At 39.7% G+C, this 22762-nt stretch overlaps 1 long non-coding RNA gene across 2 annotated transcripts in view; it reads left to right on the forward strand.

The window, feature by feature from the left end:
* Window positions 1-19938, forward strand: part of LOC309631256 — a 38010-nt gene extending 18072 nt beyond the window's left edge. Inside the window, exons 2-4 of one of the 2 annotated variants that reach the window (XR_014246151.1) lie at window positions 398-452; window positions 4409-4503; window positions 19573-19938. This is a non-coding gene — a long non-coding RNA (uncharacterized lncRNA). The remainder of the gene's footprint in view (window positions 1-397; window positions 453-4408; window positions 4504-19572) is intronic. The other variant, XR_014246150.1, reaches the window with a different exon arrangement.
* The last annotated feature ends 2824 nt before the right edge of the window (window positions 19939-22762 follow it).

Raw genomic sequence — 22762 nt, forward strand, 5'->3', positions numbered from 1 at the left:
ATAATACCTTTACATAGACATGTGTTCACCTCCAAGCTAATTAACTTTCAGATGAAGCTGTCATTCTAATATCGATTCAACAAAGATGTTCATAAATAGAATACTATGTAAGTAAGAGTTTAAGCAAATAGCTTTTCCTGACACCCATGAAAAGTCTTAAAACTTATTTCTCTATTGACTTTTACCATCTGGGAAGATGTTCTATGGCTAATAAAGCAGTTTTCCAAATGATTTGCTAATAAGATCAAGTCTCCTAGAAGGTTGGAGAGAAATCTTAAGAGCTAATTCACTTTTAGCTAAGATTGCTGATTCCTTCCAGATGGCTTATGTTTATACAGGTTTAGTAGCTGATTCCCATTTGCAGCATTTTTTAACTTGACTTTATACTTATTATTAGGAGACACTTCTAAGTCGACTTATTTACTACTCAACTGATTCTGTGAGCTACTACTGTAAGTACAGATTTTAAAATACAGTAGAACTGCCATTGAAATGTAAGATGGCAGCTGGTGTTCAGGCGCTCTGATGGGGAGAGAGGGGTGTGTTATGCTCCACCACCCTCAAGGGGACAAGACTTGACTGAATCTGTCACCTCAGAGGGTGCTTTGTCGCAGTTGTACTGGTTGGTGTACATACAGCTCTACAAACACATCTCTCATGGTACAACAAATACTGGCATTTGACAGGTCACGTTTGCAACAGACACTCATATTTATTATTTATAAACATGACTACATGCTCACACGTGATTAATTTGACTTTCTCATAATTTTAACAGGACAGGCACTAAAATATATTATTGTGTACCTGGGAAATTTTCCCCCAAATCTGAGGCATGATAAAAATGTACATGTCCTAAGAAATTGCTGTTGCTTCTTCATGCAGTGATTAACAGCTTAGGCTCTGATTCACTCAAACATTCTAGTTCTGCCAGTAATTAACCTCTCCAATTCTCAGTTTCATTAGCTGTAAAATGAGGATAATCATAGTCTGCCTATGGAGTTGTTATAACAATTACATGAGATTTTGCACATAAAGTGCCTCAGATAGTGCCTTGGAAAAATAGGGCTCAATACATATTAGGTGTTATTATTACCATATTTTATCAAATCTAATAGTCAGTGACTGCAAGATGCACCATTATGGAGTATACCACTAGGAAAGAAATAAAAACACTACCAGTTCAACTATACAATTATGATGTAATGCTTTTGCTTTTTCATTACTTAGAATTTTTATTTTACATTTATTGAGATAGGCTTTTTAGATGGAGACAGATTTTATTTTACAGAACCCTTATGCATGTATGAAAAGGGAGATATGAGTGAAAAAATGGTTAAGATATTTCTAAGCTTCTTCACATTCTGAGTCTGACTCCCTGAATTGCTTTTTGACTCATAATTGCTGATGGCCATGTTTTTCCTACACAATATCCTCTGAGCATCAAAAGTGCTGGAGATGCCGGATCATCTTTTAAGCCACTGACACTTTTTCTACAAGTTTTCATGCTGGTGCTTCTTGGATCTCACGGAATGACAAGAAGAGAAGGTTTTCATTCAACAGCCAGAATGGATAGTTCTTTCTCAAATGACAATTGAATTGCTTGTTGACAGAAATGTCAAGGAATTGCCTTTGTGTTGTCACACCACCAGGAATAATAATCCAGTTGACATATGCACGGCAATGTCACCCAAAATTGGTAAATTAGAATCGATTAAATACAGAATTTTCTGTTACTTTTTTCCCTTTCTCATATGAGTAAAATAAGATGTGTCAACATCTAGAGTCAAAATGAAAGTAAGGGCTTCCCTGGTGGCGCAGTGGTTGAGAATCTGCCTGCCAATGCAGGGAACACGGGTTCGAGCCCTGGTCTGGGAAGATCCCACATGCCGCGGAGCAACTAGACCCGTGAGCCCCAACTATTGAGCCTGCGCGTCTGGAGCCTGTGCTCCGCAACAAGAGAGGCCGCGATAGTGAGAGACCTGTGTACCGCGATGAAGAGTGGCCCCCGCTTGCCGCAACTAGACAAAGCCCTCGCACAGAAACGAAGACCCAACACAGCCAAAAATAAAATAAATAAATAAATAAATAAATAAATAAATAAATAAATAAATAAATAAATAAAATTTTAAAAAAAAAAGTGGAGGTCATTAAATGTTAAAAAAAAAAAATGAAAGTAAGACACTTTCCTATAAAATGTAGGTATTGATTCTAACAGTGTCCACGAAGATCCAAGATTTGTTATTTATTAATTTACCAAATATTTATGGAATATCTGTTCTATGGACACATATTCGGTAAGATATCAGGAATTCAAAGAGATTGTTTTCATCACTAAGACCAAGTGATGGGTGCAGCCCTTGGGCAATGAGAGAAAGCAAACAGGTAAGCACACAACAAATGCAGTGACTGAGGGTCATAAGAGATGCATGCACAAGGTATACTGGAGGCACGAAGGAGAACTCGATGGATTCTGCTTGGACCTGAGCTGGGAAAATACAAATGAGTTTCCAGACCAGCAAAGGAGGAAAGGGAATTGTAGGCAAAGGGGGCTTTCCTCAAAGGAAATGCTGTATCTTCTGATTTTTTTCAAATTTTCTATGTCCTGTCTGTGTTCCTTGCACTAATGGGTTGAAATGAGCATTTCTCTTTTTTCTTCTGGGAATTGTCTATTTATAACTTTTGTCTATTCTCCTCTTGGGTTATGTTCACATATTGACCTGTAGGAACCTTTTATATATTATGGACCTTAACTTACTATAAATTATATATTTTGCAAACATATTCTTCCATTCTGTCACTTGTCTTTTAATTTTGTTAATAGCAACTTTTATACTCCAACAGTTTAAATATTTCCCCAGTCAGATCTGTTGATACATTCCTTTATGGTTTCTGGGTTTTAGATTTGCTTGTGAAGCCCTTCCTTACCCTAAGACATATTCTAATACTTCTCATATATTTTCCTCTATCTTAAGGTTTGTTTTTTAACAAAAAAGTCTAAAGCTAAAACTTATTTTTAAATACTGCATGTGGTTGGTATAACATTTTCCCCAAAAATGCATATTGAATTTAAACCTACCCTTAGATTTTCTGTTAGTTCTTACCAGATCATTATTAACTTAGAAAATTACAAGCAGGCAACTTTCAATAATCCATGCCAACAAAGAAAAGTAGTGTCACAAATGAAATAAAACTACTTTTTTAGTTTCTTTTTTTTTTTTTAATAAATTTATTTATTTATTTATTTTTGGCTGTGTTGGGTCTTCGTTGCTGAGGGCAGGCCTTCTTTAGTTGTGGTGAGCAGAGGCTACTCTTCGTTGTGGTGTGCGGGCTTCTCATTGTTGTGGCTTCTCTTGTTGCGGAGCACGGGCTTTAGGCACGCAGGCTTCAGTGGTTGTGGCACGTGGGCTCAGTAGTTGTGGCTTGTGGGCTCTAGAGCTCAGGCTCAGTAGTTGTGGCGCACGGGCTTAGTTGCTCCGCAGTGTGTGGGATCTTCCTGGGCCAGGGCTCGAACCTGTGTCCCTTGCATTGGCAGGCAGATTCTTAACCACTGAGCCACCAGGGAAGCCCCTTTTTTAGTTTCAAGTGTCAGAAATTTCCATCGAATTAACTTTGGTAAAACAAGACATTTTTTTGGCTCGCATTAAGCAGGAAAGGGCAGAGATGGATATGACCTCAGGAATGGGTGGATCTGGGGATTTAAAAGTTATAAAGACCAAGTCTGCCAGTTGTTTCTGCTTCTCTCTTTGTGCTGTTTTTTGGTTTTTGTTTTCCTCCAACTACAGACAGATTTTTCCCATATGGTAGGAGAAATGGGTGCAAAGCATTCCAGACACACATTCCCACAGTTCAACAACCAGAGAGGGAAATGTGTTCCCCATCAGCTCTAATAAAAACCAAATCTCAGGATAGGAGTCTGATTATACTACCCTTTAGTCACTGGTTATTTCTTTCTCAGGCAATGACCCATCCCCAGAGCCACTCCTGTAGCCAGGAGGATCGAGTTCTATGCTATGACTGAGCAGACCTGGGTCATGTTCCCAGCCCAGTTGCCAAAGCAGCAGGATCTGATAGCAGAAGGAAGAGGGTGGTCACAGACATAACTGCCAAGAGATTCACTAACAATCAGTCCCTCTAATCTGTGATTTGCTACAATCAATAATCATAAAAGCAATACAAGCATTTACATTTCCCTATTGACTACATTAGATTTTTAGACATACAAGTTGTCTTTCTCTTTTTTTGATTATCTTAGGCTCATATTAAAATTAATTTCCATAACCTCAATACACAATAATTGATTTGAAACTTGGATTTTCACTGTTTGATCCCTAAGACAAGTTGTTTAACTTCATCTGGTTTAAGGTTTTTTCATCTGTAAAATGAGGTCTTTGGTTTTATGACGTAGGGAAATGGAAAGAAGACAATACAAAAGAGAGAAAGGAGCCTGGGATTCAATACTTGCCACAAATGGTTCCTAAATCTACAAATGCATGATAAGAGGTAAGCTTAGCTCATGGTATCATACACCTCTATCTTGTACGCCCTTCTCTATTCTCTATGTGTTACTTAAGGAAAAGAATCAGAATTCTCTATGTATGAGTCAGAAGCTCTTTCAGGAACAGGTAATAGAAACACAACTCAAATCAGGTTAATGGAGTAAAAAGGGATTTACCAGTTCCTACAACTGCAATGGGGAGCACACAGCACCAAAGGAAAAGCTGCAGCAACCAGTCTCAGAAACTGTAACTGGGACTCAAAGCTACCAGTGTTCTGTGTCTATTTTGTTCACTGCTTATCGCTGCTTCTCTTTGCATTTTCACTCTCATTATTTTGTAACGGGGGCATGGCTGCCAGAAACCTCAAGTTAGCAGCCATGGCCAAAGGGTGTCTTTCCACCCCAAGAAATGAGTCGGGCCCTAATTGGGTTATGTGTACACGACTTGGGCCAGCCTCTGTTGGAATGGGAATTGGGCATATATTTATTCCTGTGGCCAGGGAGATAGCAACTATTAACTGAAAAATGGGGTGGATGGGGAGTAGTGTTGCCAGACTTAGCAAATACAAAGACGTCCTATATTTAATCTGGCAGCCCTAGGTGGGAGAGCTTTCTAAACAGGCAAAATTAATAACCACCACAGTTTACTCCACTGTTTCCTCAAGAACCTGCCCTTGTGTCCTTTGCCATTTTGCTCATACCAGTGGGCAGATTCGCAAGCAGACAGATAACAGCTGTCATCTCAGGAATCTGGCTCAGCATTAAGTGTGGAGGGCATTGGTTATATTATTTAGTCCTTCTTGAAAAATTCTTTCTTGGCTTTTCTTAAAGCTAACATGACTCTTCCATAAGCATCTTGGTGGCTGTGAGCTGTGCATTCTGTCTAGTCACAGGATCACAGAGCTGGAGGGAGGTCTGGAGGTCCTGGCTGATCCTCTTGTGATTTGTAACTTTGGGTAACTTGGTAAACCACCCAAGAATTTCACGCATGGTCATTTATAGATGAGGGGTCCTTACCAACTATGTTTCTGGAGCATAAAGGAGAGAGGCAGGAGGAAGGAGATGACTTGAGAAGCAATGCAAAAGATCTTAGATCAATGAGGAGCCAGCAGCTGTCTCCCATAGAGGAGCAGAAAAAGTCAGGCTGCATTTTAGACAAACTGGTTTAGAAACCGTGAGTGGAAGGACCAGAGGGAAGTAGCCTGATGGGGAGCAGTTGCATTGGTCCCACTGAGGGGTTCGGTTAGAGTAGTGGAAGAAGAGCCGGAAAGAACAGAGGGTAGAGTAGACCCGTTTACACAGTTCAGAGTGAAAAATCAGAGGGAATTAGTGGCTGGTATTTTCCATATTTGAATTCACTCCTGCTTTTAACTTTAACCAATGACATATCGTCAGTTTCTCCCACTGTCAAGAACCAACAAGCATACACATCGATTTTGTAAAAGACCGCATTCAATATTCGCTGAAGATATTGTGCAATCTGCACATTCGTCATGTTCTCACCATTTTAATGATGTTTTTAAAGGAAAGTACTTCTCGTATATCTGTCCTCTTAATGTTTATTTTTACTGAGGGAGTTGTGTGCACAAGGATGATTCTACTGTGGTGTCAGTTTAAGAGATTTTTTTAAAATATGCATAATCCACATTCATTATTTTAGTTTACATGATTCCCATTTTGACCTTACCTTCAGTGAGGTGAGGTGGGAAAGTGTCAGATCAAGGGTTAGCTGACCTGTTCCAGACCTGCCTCTCACTTGCACAGGTTGGCCAAACGATCACAGACGTGGGCAGAACCTCAGATTCTCCACCTACAGCAGGAGGGCTCTTGGGCCAAGTGATCTCTCAGCAACCTTCCAAATCTAGTAACATCGGATTCGGTAGCTGAGGAAATTATAATTGAGACCATGAAAAGATAGTGACCTTTTGCTGAACGTGACCTCTTGTTAAGTAAGCAGCACTCTAGGATGTGGGTTAAGAACATGGGCTATGGAATCCAGCAGACTTGGGTTTTAGTTCTGGTCCTGACATGTCATATCTTCCTTAGTCCCCACATTTCTGAGACAGAAATAGAACTACCTGCTCTGTAGTGTCATTGTGAGGAATTCATGGGAAGGAGAGGTGTAGGAAGCACTCTACAGAGGGCTAAGACCCTATGTAAATCCCCAATACTTGGGGGCTTGCACTACTGTTCATCACATGGTGCATCACCAACTGGGCCAACACAGAACTAGAGAAGTTATACCAATCATTCAATCATTTGTTCATTCATTCAGTTATTCATTCAAAAATACTATATCTGTCCAATAAATATTTGCAAGGGTCTGCCAGTAGGCATGGCCTCTAGCTACAGAATTCCATCTAAGCATTTTTATATTCTTACTTTCTGGCTCTCCCCAGAGAGTTTCTGCATTTGCAAGAAACATTTTGGTATGGTTATCATTATGGGGTCTTTAAAAGTAACCAGCTCTTGGCTTTAATTAATCTTGGCCCTAACTTTTTCATGAGAAGAAAAGTCAGTGAACCCGTGCTGCAGCATCTATTTCCAGAGCTGACGTGTTTAGTCATTTGCATGTGAAACTGTCAAAGGCAGGCTGGGTTACTGTCCCATGGAACATCTGCACGGTGTTTATCATTTTGGCGTTTGAGAACTCCGTCAATACGTGCAGACCCATGACAACCTCGAGATTTTGTTTCCAAATGTGCCATCGATGAATAACAGCCCAAACAAGCACAATCATCCAGACAACAATTTGGGTGAAACGTGAGGCTGGGAATTACAATGTGTTTCCAGGTGCTCTGGGGGTAAAAATCCTTTGCTATCATTACAAAACAATACAGTCTTTGGAAGCACAATAATGTGTAGGAAGGCTTTAGAATCAGACAACTTGCTTTTGTTTTGGAGGCACAGATTCAAGTCTGGCCTATGATAATCACTGGCAGAAGCAGCTTTCTTGATTAAGTCAGTCCCCTGAAAGAACATGTGTCTTTATTACAGACAGTGCCTTCTCCTAACCCCCACCTTAGATGCAAAGGCCAAGTTCCCCTCAGCTGAGCTCAAGGCTCTCTCAACCCAGAGCACAGTGCCTCAATCTTGACCACTGGTAATCTGAGATAAATGCAACTTATGCTGTCTCTGTTAAGTGCCCCAGTGGTTCTATCTCCTTTCAAAGGACTTGATCTTTTGTCTCCAGATGGTACCTTGGAGGTGTACAAAGACACTAAGGCGATTAGTTTTGACTAACCTCCTAGAACCTGTCGAGAACCTCCTTCACAGGAGGTTGAAACCATGCTGGTCATTTAGTCTGACTCGACTGAAAGAGGCATCAGATACAAATAGATTCTGGGAAATAAATCAACTTTAGGCCTTTTACTGCTGAAGGCTTAAAATAATTCCCCCAAAGGCTAATTATGTCTTTCTTTGCTCAGTAGTTGGGCTTAATAATAAGCACCAAGCATATGGCAGAGATTGGGCTGCATAACCCATCACAGCCTTCTGTTCAGCAGTGGAGGTGTTGGTCTGAAAGTAAACTATATACAGAAAGCTTATATATATTAATAGTTGTAGTATGTATTAGAGCTGGAAACTATAAATGCTAACCTGGCTTCTAAACATTCCTTTCAACTCACTAGTAATCAAAGAAGCATAATGTAAAATAACACTAACAATCTATTATTCATCTATCAGATTAATAGAGATTCTTAAATGATGACAATATGGAGGAGGATTTGATGAAATAAGCACTTTCATGCCTTATGGTGAGAATATAATTTGGGACAATCTTTCTGGACAGCAATTTGGCAAGAGGTACCAGGGTCATAAAAATATTCGTATATTTTGATACCATCACTTCATTCCCAGGCATCTATCTTATAGTATAAACCATGGACAAAGATTTAAATGAAAGAATGTTCCTTGCAACACTATTTATAATAGCCAAATGTACAATGAAAAAAGAATGATTAGCAAATTATGTACATCTACCACATTCTATGAAATGTTACGCAGTCATTAAAAGTCATGTTGACAAAATCATGTTCAAAGGCAGAGGGGGAGTGAAAATAGGATACAGAACAATGGATACACCATGATCTTAACTATGTAAAATAATATATCCAACACACATTGCAAACGAAATGATGTTATGTTTAAAAATTCAGCCATTTCTGAATTCCTAGATAGAAGCTGAAATGTGTCTTAGTTAGGGATTGGGAAGGTGGGGAGGGGAAGTGCCTAAGCCATTGTCCTTGGGGAAGCTCTGAAGCAGCAGAATAATCCAAATCCAATTGCAAAAAATATTCTGTTTAATATTATCAAAGTCTGCAGAGGGCAGAAGCAAGGAGAACTACAACTCTGCAGCCTGTGAAAGGAAAACCACATTCACAGAAAGATAGACAAAATGAAAAGGCAGAGGACTTTGTACCAGATGAAGGAACAAGATAAAATCCAGGAAAAACAACTAAATGAAGTGGAGATAGGCAACCTTCCAGGAAAAGAATTCAGAATAATGATAGTGAAGATGATCCAGGACCTCGGAAAAAGAATGGAGGCAAAGATCGAGAAGATACAAGAAATGTTTAACAATGACCTAGAAGAATAAAAGAATAAACACCTAGAAGAATTAAAGAACAAACAAACAGAGATGAATAATACAACAACTGAAATGAAAAATAAACTAGAAGGAATCAATAGCAGAATAACTGAGACAGAAGAACGGATAAGAGACCTGGAAGACAGAATGGTAGAATTCACATCTGCAGAACAGAATAAACAAAAAAGAATGAAAAGAAATGAAGACAGCCTAAGAGACCTCTGGGACAACATTAAATGCAACAATGTTTGCATTATAGGGGTCCCAGAAGGAGAAGAGAGAGAGAAAGGACCCGAGAAAATATTTGAAAAGATTATAGTTGAAAACTTCCCTAACATGGGAAAGGAAATAGCCACCCAAGTCCAGGAAGCGCAGAGAGTCCCAGGCAGGATAAACCCAAGGAGAAACACACCAAGACACATAGTAATCAAATTGACAAAAATTAAAGACAAAGAAAAATTATTGAAAGCAACAAGGGAAAAACAACAAATAACATACAAGGGAACTCCCGTAAGGTTTACAGCTGATTTCTCAGCAGAAACTCTACAAGCCAGAAGGGACTGGCATGATATATTTAAAGTGATGAAAGGGAAGAACCTACAACCAAGATTACTCTACCCGGCAAGGATCTCATTCAGATTCAATGGAGAAATCAAAAGTTTTACAGACAAGCAAAAGCTAAGAGAATTCAGCACCACCAAACCAGCTCTACAACAAATGCTAAAGGAACTTCTCTAAGTGGGAAACACAAGAGAAGAAAAGGACCTACAAAAACAAACGCATAAAAATTAAGAAAATGGTAATAGGAACATACATATCAATAATTACCTTAAACGTGAATGGATTAATTGCTCCAACCAAAAGACACAGTCTCGCTGAATGGATACAAAAACAAGACCTATATATATGCTGTCTACAAGAGACCCACTTTAGACCTAGGGACACATACAGACTGAAAGTGAAGGGACGGAAAAAGATATTCCACACAAATGGAAATCAAAAGAAAGCTGGAGTAGCAATACTCATATCAGATAAAATAGACTTTAAAATAAAGAATGTTACAAGAGACAAGGAAGGACACTACATAATGATCAAGGGATCAATCCAAGAAGAAGATATAACAATTATAAATATATATGCACCCAACATAGGAGCACCTCAATACATAAGGCAACTGCTAACAGCTATAAAAGAGGAAATCGACAGTAACACAATAATAGTGGGGGACTTTAACACCTCACTTACACCAATGGACAGATCATCCAGACAGAAAATTAATAAGGAAACACAAGCTTTAAATGACACAATAGACCAGATAGATTTAATTGATATTTATAGGACATTCCATCCAAAAACAGCAGATTACACTTTCTTCTCAAGTGCACATGGAACATTCTCCAGGACAGGTCACATCTTGGGTCACAAATCAAGCCTCAGTAAATTAGAGAAAATTGAAATCATATCAAGCATCTTCTCTGACCACAATGCTACGAGATTAGAAATCAATTACAGGGAAAAAAACTTAAAAACACAAACACATGGAAGCTAAACAATAGGTTACTAAATAACCAAGAGATCACTGAAGAAATCAAAGAGGAAACCAAAAAATACCTAGAGACAAATGACAATGAAAACACGACGATCCAAAACCTATGGGATGCAGCAAAAGCAGTTCTAAGAGGGCATTTCATAGCAATTCAAGCTCACCTCAAGAAACAAGAAAAATCTCAAATAAACAATCTAACCTTACACCTAAAGGAACTAGAGAAAGAAGAACAAACAAAACCCAAAGTTAGTAAAAGGAAAGAAATCATAAATATCAGAGCAGAAATAAATGAAATAGAAACAAAGAAAACAATAGCAAAGATCAGTAAAACTAAATGCTTGTTCTTTGAGAGGATAAACAAAATTGAGAAACCTTTAGCCAGACTCATCAAGAAAAAGAGGGAGAGGACTCAGATCAATAAAATTAGAAATGAAAAAGGAGAAGTTACAACGGACACCGCAGAAACATAAAGCATCATAAGCAACTACTACAAGCAACTCTATGCCAATAAAATGGACAACCTGGAAGAAATGGACAAATTCTTAGAAAGGTATAACCTTCCAAGTCTGAACCTGGAAGAAACAGAAAATATGAACAGACCAAACAGAAGTAATGAAATTGAAACTGTGATTAAAAATCTTCCAACAAACAAAAGTCCAGGACCAGATGGCTTCACAGGTGAATTCTATCAAACATTTAGAGACAACTAACACCCATCCTTCTCAAACTCTTCCAAAAAATTGCAGAGGATGGAACACTCCCAAACTCATTCTATGAGGCCACCATCACCCTGATACCAAAACCAGACAAAGATACTACAAAAAAAGAAAATTACAGACCAATATGACTGATGAATATAGATGCAAAAATCCTCAACAAAATACTAGCAAACAGAATCCAACAACACATTAAAAGGATCATACACCATGATCAAGTGGGATTTACCGCAGGGATGCAAGGATTCTTCAATATATGCAAATCAATCAATGTGATACACCATATTAACAAATTGAAGAAGAAAAACCATATGATCATCTCAATAGATGCAGAAAAAGCTGTTGACAAAATTCAACACCCATTTATGATAAAAACTCTCCAGAAGATGGCATAGAGGGAACCTACCTCAACATAATAAAGGCCATATACAACAAAACCACAGCAAACATCATTCTCAATGGTGGAAAACTGAAAGCATTTCCTCTAAGGTCAGGAACAAGACAAGGATGTGCACTCTCGCCACTATTATTCAACATAGTTTTGGAAGTCCTAGCCATGGCAATCAGAGAAGAAAAAGAAATAAAAGGAATACAAATTGGAAAAGAAGAAGTAAAACTGTCACTGTTTGCAGATGACATGATACTATACATAGAGAATCCTAAAGATGCCACCAGAAAACTAATAGAACTCATCAATGAATTTGATAAGGTTGCAGGATACAAAATTAATGCACAGGAGTCTCTTGCATTCCTATACACTGACAACGAAAGATCAGAAAGAGAAATTAAGGAAACAATCCCATTCACCATTGCAACAAAAAGAATAAAATACCTAGGAATAAACCTACCTAAGGAGACAAAAGACCTGTATGCAGAAAACTATAAGATGCTGTTGAAAGAAATCAAAGATGACACAAACAGATGGAGAGATATACCATGTTCTTGGATTGGAAGAATCAATATTGTGAAAATGACTATACTACCCAAAGCAATCTACAGATTCAATGCAATCCCTATCAAATTACTGATGGCATTTTTTACAGAACTAGAACAAAACAATCTTTGTTTGTATGGAGAAATTTGTATGGAGAAAGAAAAGATCCCGAATAGCCAAAGCAATCTTGAGGGTAAAAAAAACAGAGCTGGAGGAATCAGGCTCCCTGATTTCAGACTATAGTACAAAGCTACAGTCATCAAGACAATATGGTACTGGCACAAAAACAGAAATATAGATCAATGGAACAGGATAGAAAGCCCAGAGATAAACCCACGCACCTATGGTCAACTAATCTATGACAAAGGAGGCAAGGATATACAATGAAGACAGTCTCTTCAATAATTGGTGCTGGGAAAACTGGACAGCTACATGTAAAAGAATGAAATTAGAACACTCCTTAACACCATACACCAAAATAAACTCAAAATGGATTAGAGACCTGAATGTAAGACTGGACACTATAAAAGTCTTAGAGGAAAACATAGGAAGAACACTCTTTGACATTAATCACAGCAAGCTCTTTTCTGATCCACCTCCTAGAGTAATGGAAATAAAAACAAAAATAAACAAATGGGACCTAATGAAACTTAAAAGTTTTTGCAAGGCAAAGGAAATTACAAACAAGACAAAAGGACAACTCTCAGAATGGGAGAAAATATTTGCAAACGAATCAACAGACAAAGGATTAATCTCCAAAATATATAAACAGCTCATGCAGCTCAATATTAAAAAAACAAACAACTCAATCCAAAAATGGCAGAAGACCTAAATAGACATTTCTCCAAAGAAGACATACAGATGGCCAACAAATGCATGAAAAGATGCTCAACATCACTAATTATTAGAGAATTGCAAATCAAAACTACAATGAGGTATCACCTCACACCAGTTAGAATGGGCATCATCAGAAAATCTACAGACAACAAATGCTGGAGAGGGTGTGGAGAAAAGGGAACCCTTTTGCACTTGTGGTGGGAATGTAAATTGATACAGCCACTATGGAGAACAGTAGGAGGTTCCTTAAAAAACTAAAAATAGAACTACCATATGACCCAGCAATCCCACTCCTGGGCATATACCCAGAGAAAACCATAATTCAGAAAGAGACATGTACCACAATGTTCACTGCAGCACTATTTACAATAGTCAGGTCATGGAAGCAACCTAAATGCCCATCGACAGAAGAATGGATAAAGAAGATGTGGTGCATATATACAATGGAATATTACTCAGCCATAAAAAGGAATGAAATTGGGTCATTTGTAGAGACGTGGATGGATCTAGAGACTGTCATACAGGGTGAAGTAAGTCAGAAAGAGAAAAACAAATATCGTATATTAATGCCTATATGTGGAACCTAGAAAAATGGTACAGATGAACCGGTTTGCAGGGCAGAAATAGAGACACAGATGTAGAGAACAAATGTACGGACACCAAGGGGGCATAGTGGCGGGGGTGGTGGTGTGATGAATTGGGAGATTGGGGTTGACATATATACACTAATATGTATAAAATGGATAACTAATAAGAACCTGCCGCATAAAAAAATAAATAAAATAAAATTCAAAAATTCCATAAATAAATAAAATTCAAAAATTAAAAAAAAAAGAAACCTAATGAATCTCAAACATAATAAACAAGATGAAATCCCAAATATATATATATATATATATATATATATATATATATATATATATATATATATATAATCAAAGTCTGCCTTCACTTTGATAGGCAGTGGGAACCTGTACAGAGCACCTCCATGCATTCAAATAACAAGTATTCATGGAGCCTCCACTATGTGCCAAAGCACTGTGCTTGGTGAAGTGGAGACAGTATTAAACAAAAGAGACACCGTTCCTGCCTTCACAGAGCTTACAGTCTGATCAGTCATCATCATTATGCTGTCTACTGATATTTTTTTTCTCAATAGTAGCAACAAGTCAGGGATTTGGGAAAGAGATGTCCAGTGGGATATGTGTGGTTAATGGATGCTGGACACAGCAATGTCAGATACTCTGTTGTCAGTTTCCTTTCCTGCACTGAAGTTCCCTTGTGGGATCCTCAAGACATTTAAGGTCTGTTAAACACGACTGCCTCATGGTAGCTAGGCTATGGGGAATAACAGGATGGGCTAGTCCCCACCCTTTGCAGCAAAGCAGGCAGAAGTGAGCAGAAGAAGCCTAGCAACAGAGCAGCTGCCAGTGCAGAGCAAGAAGCAAGGAGAGCAACTGGGGTGTGCTGGTGGAACATGCAGACTGGAGAACATATGAAGCATCTCTAGAACACATGAGACAGATATAAAATCCTGGAAGGGAATATACCAAATATACTTCCGGGTAAGGAGGGTTCTGGGTATATTTATTTTTTTCTTCAATCCACATATATTATTATTACATGAACGAAATATAATTTTCAAAACCTCAGCCCTTAACGCCCTCATATCGTTTGTGTTCCTATTACTCTTTGTCTTCCTTCTTCATCTTTCATATTACTTTTCTTTTTCTTCCTTCCCTCCTTTTCCTGCCCATTGATCACAAGTCTTGTCAGACAGCCACATGTGTAAGCAGACTCTTTGTGCCATGACCTGTGCTTGGTATCAAAATAGCAATGCTCATCATGCACTGCTTAAGCATTTCACGTGTATTGACTCCTTTAATCCACACGACAACCCTCCTGGGTGGTAGTAACACTATCCTTATTTAGCAGACAAGGACAAGGAAGCACAGAGGCATAAACCAACCTGCCTAGTCACACAAGCAGGACTTCAATCTGAACACAGGCACTCAGGTTCCAGAGCACACACACACCTAGCCACTTCACTGGACAGCTAGGGGGAAAACACAAAGGACCACAGTTACAATTCTTACCCCAAGACTGCTTAGTATCTCTTTTATATGAAATTGAGGGTACAATTCCTGGGGTCCTGAGCCCAAGTATCTGATAAGTGGTGTGACAAAAATCCCAGCTTAGTGCCCTAGAGGGCACACTGTACCCACCAGCCGTGCCATACCCTCACCAACAGAAAGGCAGGCCATGGGACTGCACTACTTAGCCATGTGATCCCAGGTAAGTTACTTAAGCTTTCTGACCTTCATTTCTCAATCTACAAAATGCAACAGTAATACCCACCTCATTAAACAAAGTTTATATATCCTTAGCATGATGCCTAGCACATAATGAGTTCTCAATAATGTTAGCAAACTTTGTGTGTTAGGGGACTCACGTGTCCTCATGTAGCTTACCTTCTAGGGGTCAGCAATCTGCAGCCTATAGATTAAATCTGGCCCACCGTCTGTGTTGTAAATAAAGTTTTATTGGAACACAGCCATGTTCATTTATTTACGTATTGTTTAATGGCTGCTTTCATGTTACGATAACAGAGCTGACTAGTTGCAACAGAAACTATATGACCCGAAAAGCCCAAAATATTTATTCTTTGGTCCTTTACCAAAAAAGTTTGCCAACCTCTGCTACAGACACACTAACTAGATGGGGTAACAAAACAAATATACAAAATCACATATTTTTGTCATGTTTTAGATCTATATCTCTGTTTTGTTTATTTTATGGAAAGCTAAAGTAAGGTTTACATTCTAGACAAATAGCATAGAAAACACGTAACATAAAACAATTTTAAAATTGTCATCTTAAAAAAATCACAAATACACAAAGTCATTTGGCAAGATGTGAAATGGTTTACACGTTCCCCACATCATTTGTCCTTTCATGTGTCATTTCAACATTGCTGCTGAAGGCTTCCTTCCTAGGCACTGATATTCTTATCAGGGAGGCAATGATCTATGTTTCAGCCTCTTGGTTCATACGTTTGGGTATCATCTGCCTTGCCCTGAGATGAATCAGAATGAAACATTACAGGCATGAGAATGGGGAGGTTATGGCTTCCAGAATAAAGCAGCAGCCTAGTGATCTATAGAATGTCTCCAAAGAATACTAAATTAATCATCCAAGGATTATTGTGTATTTTTCCGAACATCTGTGAGCTCTTTCTTTAAGGTGTTTGGATGGAGTTTCTACGATGAGGTTGTAGCAGGGAGAGCGCTGTTACTGTCACACAGATGGCATATGGGCATGAGATGGGCACCAAGGACTCAGCGTTCAGAGTTCAGTGGATTCTCTGGAATACGAATACCTGCTTCCCCAAGGAAAGGAGACCGGGCTCTGTGGTTTGTTGAGAGGAGGCTTAGGTTAGTAGGAATGGACAATCTGTTTTTCCTATTGTGCTCTTTCAGAATCAAACAGCAGCCAAAAATCCCAGAGGAAAAAAATAAGAGCTCTTTTTAGAAAGATAATTGAGGGGGAGGGGGAGCGGACCCAAAGTGTAGCGCAATCATACATAGTTACCAAGAAAGTGAGGGATTCCTCCCAAATTAAATTTCACATTGAGCGATGAAGGTTACAGATCCTAACTAACCAGGGACTTGGGGGAGCGTGGTTTGGAGGCAAAGAGATGACTGTGGAGAAGTGGAAACAATTTAGTCTAATGTAAAAAGCTGTTGTGTCTCAAGCATCCATTAAATTAATTGTGACAAAAATGACTTTTCAAGGAGGGTACTTAACAGAAAGGCATAATAGCAGGGTTTGGTTAGACAGTACTGCACAAAGACAAGACAGTGAATCAGAGAAAGAACAGGGACTTTGGACTGAGACAGATCTCAGTTCGCAGCCCAGATCAGCCACTCACCCTTACAGAAGCTCAAAGAAGTTACTTCGCCTCTTGGAACCTCCCTCTCCTTTCTCTGCAGCTGGCCATGCCTTACAGTCCACTCCAGAGAGAAAATGGCAACCCTCAGTCCCAACCTCAGGCTATTTGCACTCCCTCCAGCTTCAAGCTCATCTACAGCCACACCTTTTCATGCCTTTTTTCTTTTTTTTTCTTCTGAAGACATGCATGTTGTTGTTGTTGTTGTTTTAAACATCTTTATTAGAGTATAATTGCTTTACAATGGTGTGTCAGTTTCTGCTTTATAACAAAGTGAATCAGTTATACATATACATATGTCCCCATATCTCTTCCCTCTTGCATCTCCCTATCCCATCCTCCCTATCCCACCCCTCTAGGTGGTGACAAAGCAACGAGCTGATCTCTCATGCCTTTTTTCTTCCAGCTAATGGAGGGTCTCTCCTCCAGTTCCCTTTAAGACCACCTGTGTTCCTGCCCTTCTCCCCTTCTCCCTCCCACCTCCTCTGGAACCCCAGCCTCTGTATCTCTGGTCTGTTCCTCCCTAACCATCTCCTAGTAACGCGAGCAAATATTCCTCCTCTCTCCCCTAGAACTCCTTGATTCTCCAGTTGCCTCCAAATTCTGAAGACACACTGGGCTCCCAAAATCATTCTCAATCCCATTACCAGAAATTCTGGGTCAATAGATCCAGAGTGGGGCCTGGGGAATTTGTGTTCTGAAAAGATTCTCCAGGCCATTTGAATATTTCCTTCCGCCCCAACCTGCTTCCCAGATGAAAATCTCTGCTTTGAACTTAAGCATCTTGTGAATGATCAAGCCAGGCCTGGTCATTCACAAGATGCCTGAAGTCACAGGTGTACACCTTTTCAGTTGTATTAGCTCTGTGTCCTCTTGGGAACCAGATGCATCTATGAAAACTTAGCTCTACCAGGTACCTTCTGTTCTACCTAAGGAGTCAAGCCAATTGTATTTGGCTGGGCCAAGTACAGAATTGAAAGTACCCTTTGGGAGACCCTTTGCAGATTTCTATGGCAATTAAGTATTTTCATGTCGAACTTCCCACTCCGATGCAATTATACATATGCAATCTGCGTTTTCAGGTGCTGACCCTCAAATCCCAACAAAATCTCCACCAAGTATTTCTGGGAGTTCTCAGAGGTGATTCATTAGTGATTTGTGATATTTTCATTCTCTTTTCTTGCTTCATTGTCACTTCCCTGGGTGCCGCCATGTTCATCAGTCTCTCCTGAACCTGTTGGACCAGCCAAGACTTCCCCATGACTCTACTGTTTCCATCCCCTCTTCCGGATGCCACTGCCTTAGCTGGATACCACTTTGGCCAGACCACTCATCCAACAGGTTCTGCTGCCTCCTCCAGGAAATCACAGGCTTCTAGTGTTGATTCAAGGGGAACCTGATCCCCAGACTGCTGTTGGGAAGTAGGGGAAAATGTGTCTTTCTCCTTAGATTCTCTTAGAGGAACATCAGAGCAACATGACTTGATTCATCAGCATAAAAGATGTTAGAAATAGCTTTTCGGGGGCTTCCCTGGTGGCGCAATGGTTAAGAGTCTGCCTGCCAATGCACGGGACACAGGTTCGAGCCCTGGCCCGGGAAGATCCCACATGCCGCGGAGCAACTAAGCCTGTGTGCCACAACTACTGAGCCTGAGCTCTAGAGCCTGTGAGCCATAACTACTGAAGCCCGCACACCTAGAGCCCGTGCTCCGCAACAAGAGAAGCCAGGACAACGAGACGGTGCTACGAAGAGTAGCCCCCACTTGTCTCAACTAGAGAAAGCCCGCGCACAGCAACGAAGACCCAATACAGCCAAAAATAAATAAATTAATTAATTAAAAAAAAAAAAAGAAATAACTTTTCGGTGGTGAAATTAGTGGTATTCAAGATGGGTGCTTGGCTAGATTTTGATGAGGATATTTGAAATACTTCTTAGCTGTTTTTGGTGTGTGGATTGAAGATTGGGGGATTTCCAGTGCTAACCAAAGATTATACTAACCCTTAGATGTAGGTTAAAATTAATTTACACACATGTATCACATTGTTCATACTGAACTGTTTCAAAATAAAATACTACACAGGCAGTACAGCAGACTTAGACATGTTTCTAGTGGAGGTCTGGATCGGATCAGGAGAAATATCCAAGGGACAAACACTCTGCTACCCGCAGAACTGCCCTTCTCATCCATATTTAAGAATTAGTAACATTCTAATTCAAAGTATTGAGCCAGATTCCTTTTTCTAGAATGAGTTCTTTTTCTCTCAGGAAGTTGCTCAAACTCATTTAAATAGACTCTGGGCGGCCCATCCAATATTTCCCCAAATATGCCCAAACTTGGCATTCCACCTCAATGTAGCTCTTGAAATTTTGCTACCACGCCAGCATATGTATGTGTGTGTATATATATATATAAAGAGAAAAGAACATATATGCTATGCTCTTTTTTCCAGTCATATTTCTTTCCTCTCAATAATTGAGTTGCCCCTCCTTCCTCTTTCAAGAACTGTTTATCGTGGGACTTACCTGGTGGCGCAGTGGTTAAGAATCGGCCTGGCAATGCAGGGGACAGGGTTCGATCCCTCGTCTGGGAAGATCCCACATGCCACGGAGCAACTAAGCTTGTGCGCCACAACTACTGAGCCTGTGCTCTAGAGCCCACCTGCCACAATTACTGAAGCCCGTATGCCTAGAGTCCGGGCTCCACAACAACAGAAGCCACCGCAATGAGAAGCCCGTGCACCGCAAAGAAGAGTAGCCCTCTGCTGGCCGCAGCTAGAGAAAGCCTGTGCGCAGCAACGAAGACCCAATACAGCCAAAAATAAATAAATAAATAAATAAAATAAATTTATTTAAAAAAATAAAGAATTGTTTATTGCATTGCCGCAGACCGGCTGCAGAAAGCTAGAAGTTCCTGGCGGTGAGGGGTAAGGAACTGAAAAGCACCAGTATGGGGTCAGAAGGGCCAAGACAACTGATGGTTGCAAGGCTAGTTTATTCAAAGAGCATGAATGTATATATAGGTTTAGTACGGAACGAATACCAGACAACAAATCAGCAAACCTTGTATTTCCACATAATTCTGTCGCCACTATCTATGCGCCATTATCTATGCGCCATTATCTATGCATCACTATCTATGCATCACTATCTATGCGTCAGCATGCCTTATGGGCCATTCTTTGGAGATACAGACTTCCCCCTCAGGGCAGCACGTCCTTCTTCTGGGGAACAACCAGGGGCTCTTAGATCCAGAGCAGGCACCTGGAACGAAACTGGCCACAAGCCATTTTCCTTTTTTACGCTCAATACCGCAGCGTCAGGAGTGCATACCAAGAAAGAGACAAGCAGTTCTCCGCAAAGCAGAAAGCTGAATAAGCTTACAGCTTGGGGGCCACCACATTTCCCCCTTTTTTATTATTTTTTAAAGCTTGATAATGTAGTTTTAAGCCATGAACATCCTGACGCAAGACAGCGAAGCGCCCCATTACAAATCTAACAATACAAGGTAATAAACCGATCACCAATAAAAGTAGTATACAAATTGATATCAGGCCTGAGAGCCCTCCATGAATCCATTGTATCGGATTTAGCCCTTGTAGTTGATCTAATAATCCTTGAATCAAATTCTGGGGTCCATCTTCGTCCAGGTGGGCCTCTTGAATAGCTTGTATTTCGGCATTTAACTTCTGAATATCAAGGCTAATGTGTCCATCAGTCCATACACTTAATATATGCATTTTTACTTTTTCCCAATCCCATTGTGAATCATTATATAAATGTTGAGTTACACAAATCCAGGTATATTTGGCATGACAAATCAAACGCATTTTTAATTTTAAAGCCATAACTTGATCCCCTATTCCTATTAGAACATTTTTTAATTCATCTACTTCCATTTTTAGTTGGGTATCAATATGACTTTGTAGGGCTAATGCTACACTAGTATTTTTAGATAACTGATTAACATAATGAGCCTGGTGAATAGTTTGTGAAAGAGCAATCCCAGCAGTGGCCGCAGTAGCAGTTAAAGCTGCTAAGGCTAGGATTGCACATATTAGAACACCTATAAATCTCTTTGGTCGTTTTAATGCTTCAGTCAATTCCAGCCAGGCTTGCATGCCAGTGTTATGATACCATGGTTCAGACAAATTAACAGGTAACATTATATAAGAAGGTTGCTTCATAATCATAACAGATGCAGATCCTTTAACGGGCAAAACACAACTACTAAAGATACAATTAACACAAGTAATATTATAACCTATAGGATTCATAGTGTTTTCTACAATTAAATCTCCAATCAATAAAGCATAAGGAGGAGCGACGCAAGTAATCACCGGTCTATAAGAAAAGGATAAGGCAAGTTTCCAGAATTCCCATTGCTTGTAAAAAACAAGGCTGTTATTATTAACGGGGACAGAAGAAACTAGTATGGTGCCATTATCATAATCTAAAGTACACCAGACAGAGGCTTTAGTCCATGTATCATTACAAACAGGAAAATCAAACTGCGGGAATTCAGAAGCCATAAAAGCAGGAAATTGTAGTCCTGTGACAGTCTTTACGACCGTAATTTGATGTCCAGCTAATAACGTCCCTTGATTACCTATGGTAGTTTCAATACACAAATAATGTCCAGTATCTTCAATTCTCAAGCGATATATGCATAGAGAATGATCCAACGAAGTATTAGAAGCAAACTTAGTTACTCTAGCATTCATGTGAATGGGAACGTTATCCTTATACCAAAATACAAAGGTGGATAAACCTTCTCGTCTAGGAACAGTCTGTTTGCAAGGAAGACAAATATTAGATCCCACAGCTTTATAATTTTTACGTAAATGAGTAAAAAATTGAGAATTTACAGTGGTTTGGTAAGAAATAGCATGTTCTAAAGCAACAGCCTTAACACAACCAGAATTGGTACTCATAGGACTTAAACAAACAGGGAGAGTATTAAACCAATTAGAGTAATTAACAGAAGTATTAGTAATAGGCAAATTTCCTAGCACTCTTCCAAAAGTAGAATCATTATAGAAAATTGGAAGGTCAGCTTCAGACCATGTAACAGGTTGTAATAAAGGAGGATCGGGTACATAAGCCCAATAAGATTTAGCCTCTATAGGTGGGGCTGCCAGTACAGCTATCATGGCTAAAAAAAAGGTAAGAGGAGAGCGAGGATGAGCACTCTCCTCCATAATCCTACGTGCTTGAAATACTAAACATTGCAATTGATACCAAGTAATTTGATTTCGATCTCCCCTCGCCTCCCTGACAAGTTGTCTCCTACTCCGTCGCCGCATTCTTCTCGTCCGCCGGGGGAACCGGTTGGGGTGTGCTGTGGTCTATTGCGAGAGCCTCAGGCGACGCATTCTTCGAGTCAGGGTGTTTATTGGTGATGGCATGATAATGTCGAACCAAGCGCTCCGGGAGCCACCGCGGAGAGTCTGCCTCCCTAGGGAAAACACAAACATGGCCTCGACCCCATACTAAAACAGGGTCTGGTCCATGCCAAAGGTTAGTCATGGGATCTTTCCATTTAACAAGCGCTTTTTCAGGAGGGGTTCCCGAAAGACCTGTAAACAATCGTTCATAAGGCGTGTGACTAAATGCATCTAAAGTTAAAAAATTTAAAATAAATAAAGCATGATTAAGCATAATCTGAGGAGATCTATCATATTCCCCCTTTTT

The sequence above is a fragment of the Balaenoptera borealis genome (assembly GCF_965194805.1).
Source record: "Balaenoptera borealis genome assembly, chromosome: 6".
In the NCBI taxonomy this organism is placed as follows: Eukaryota; Metazoa; Chordata; class Mammalia; order Artiodactyla; family Balaenopteridae; genus Balaenoptera; species Balaenoptera borealis.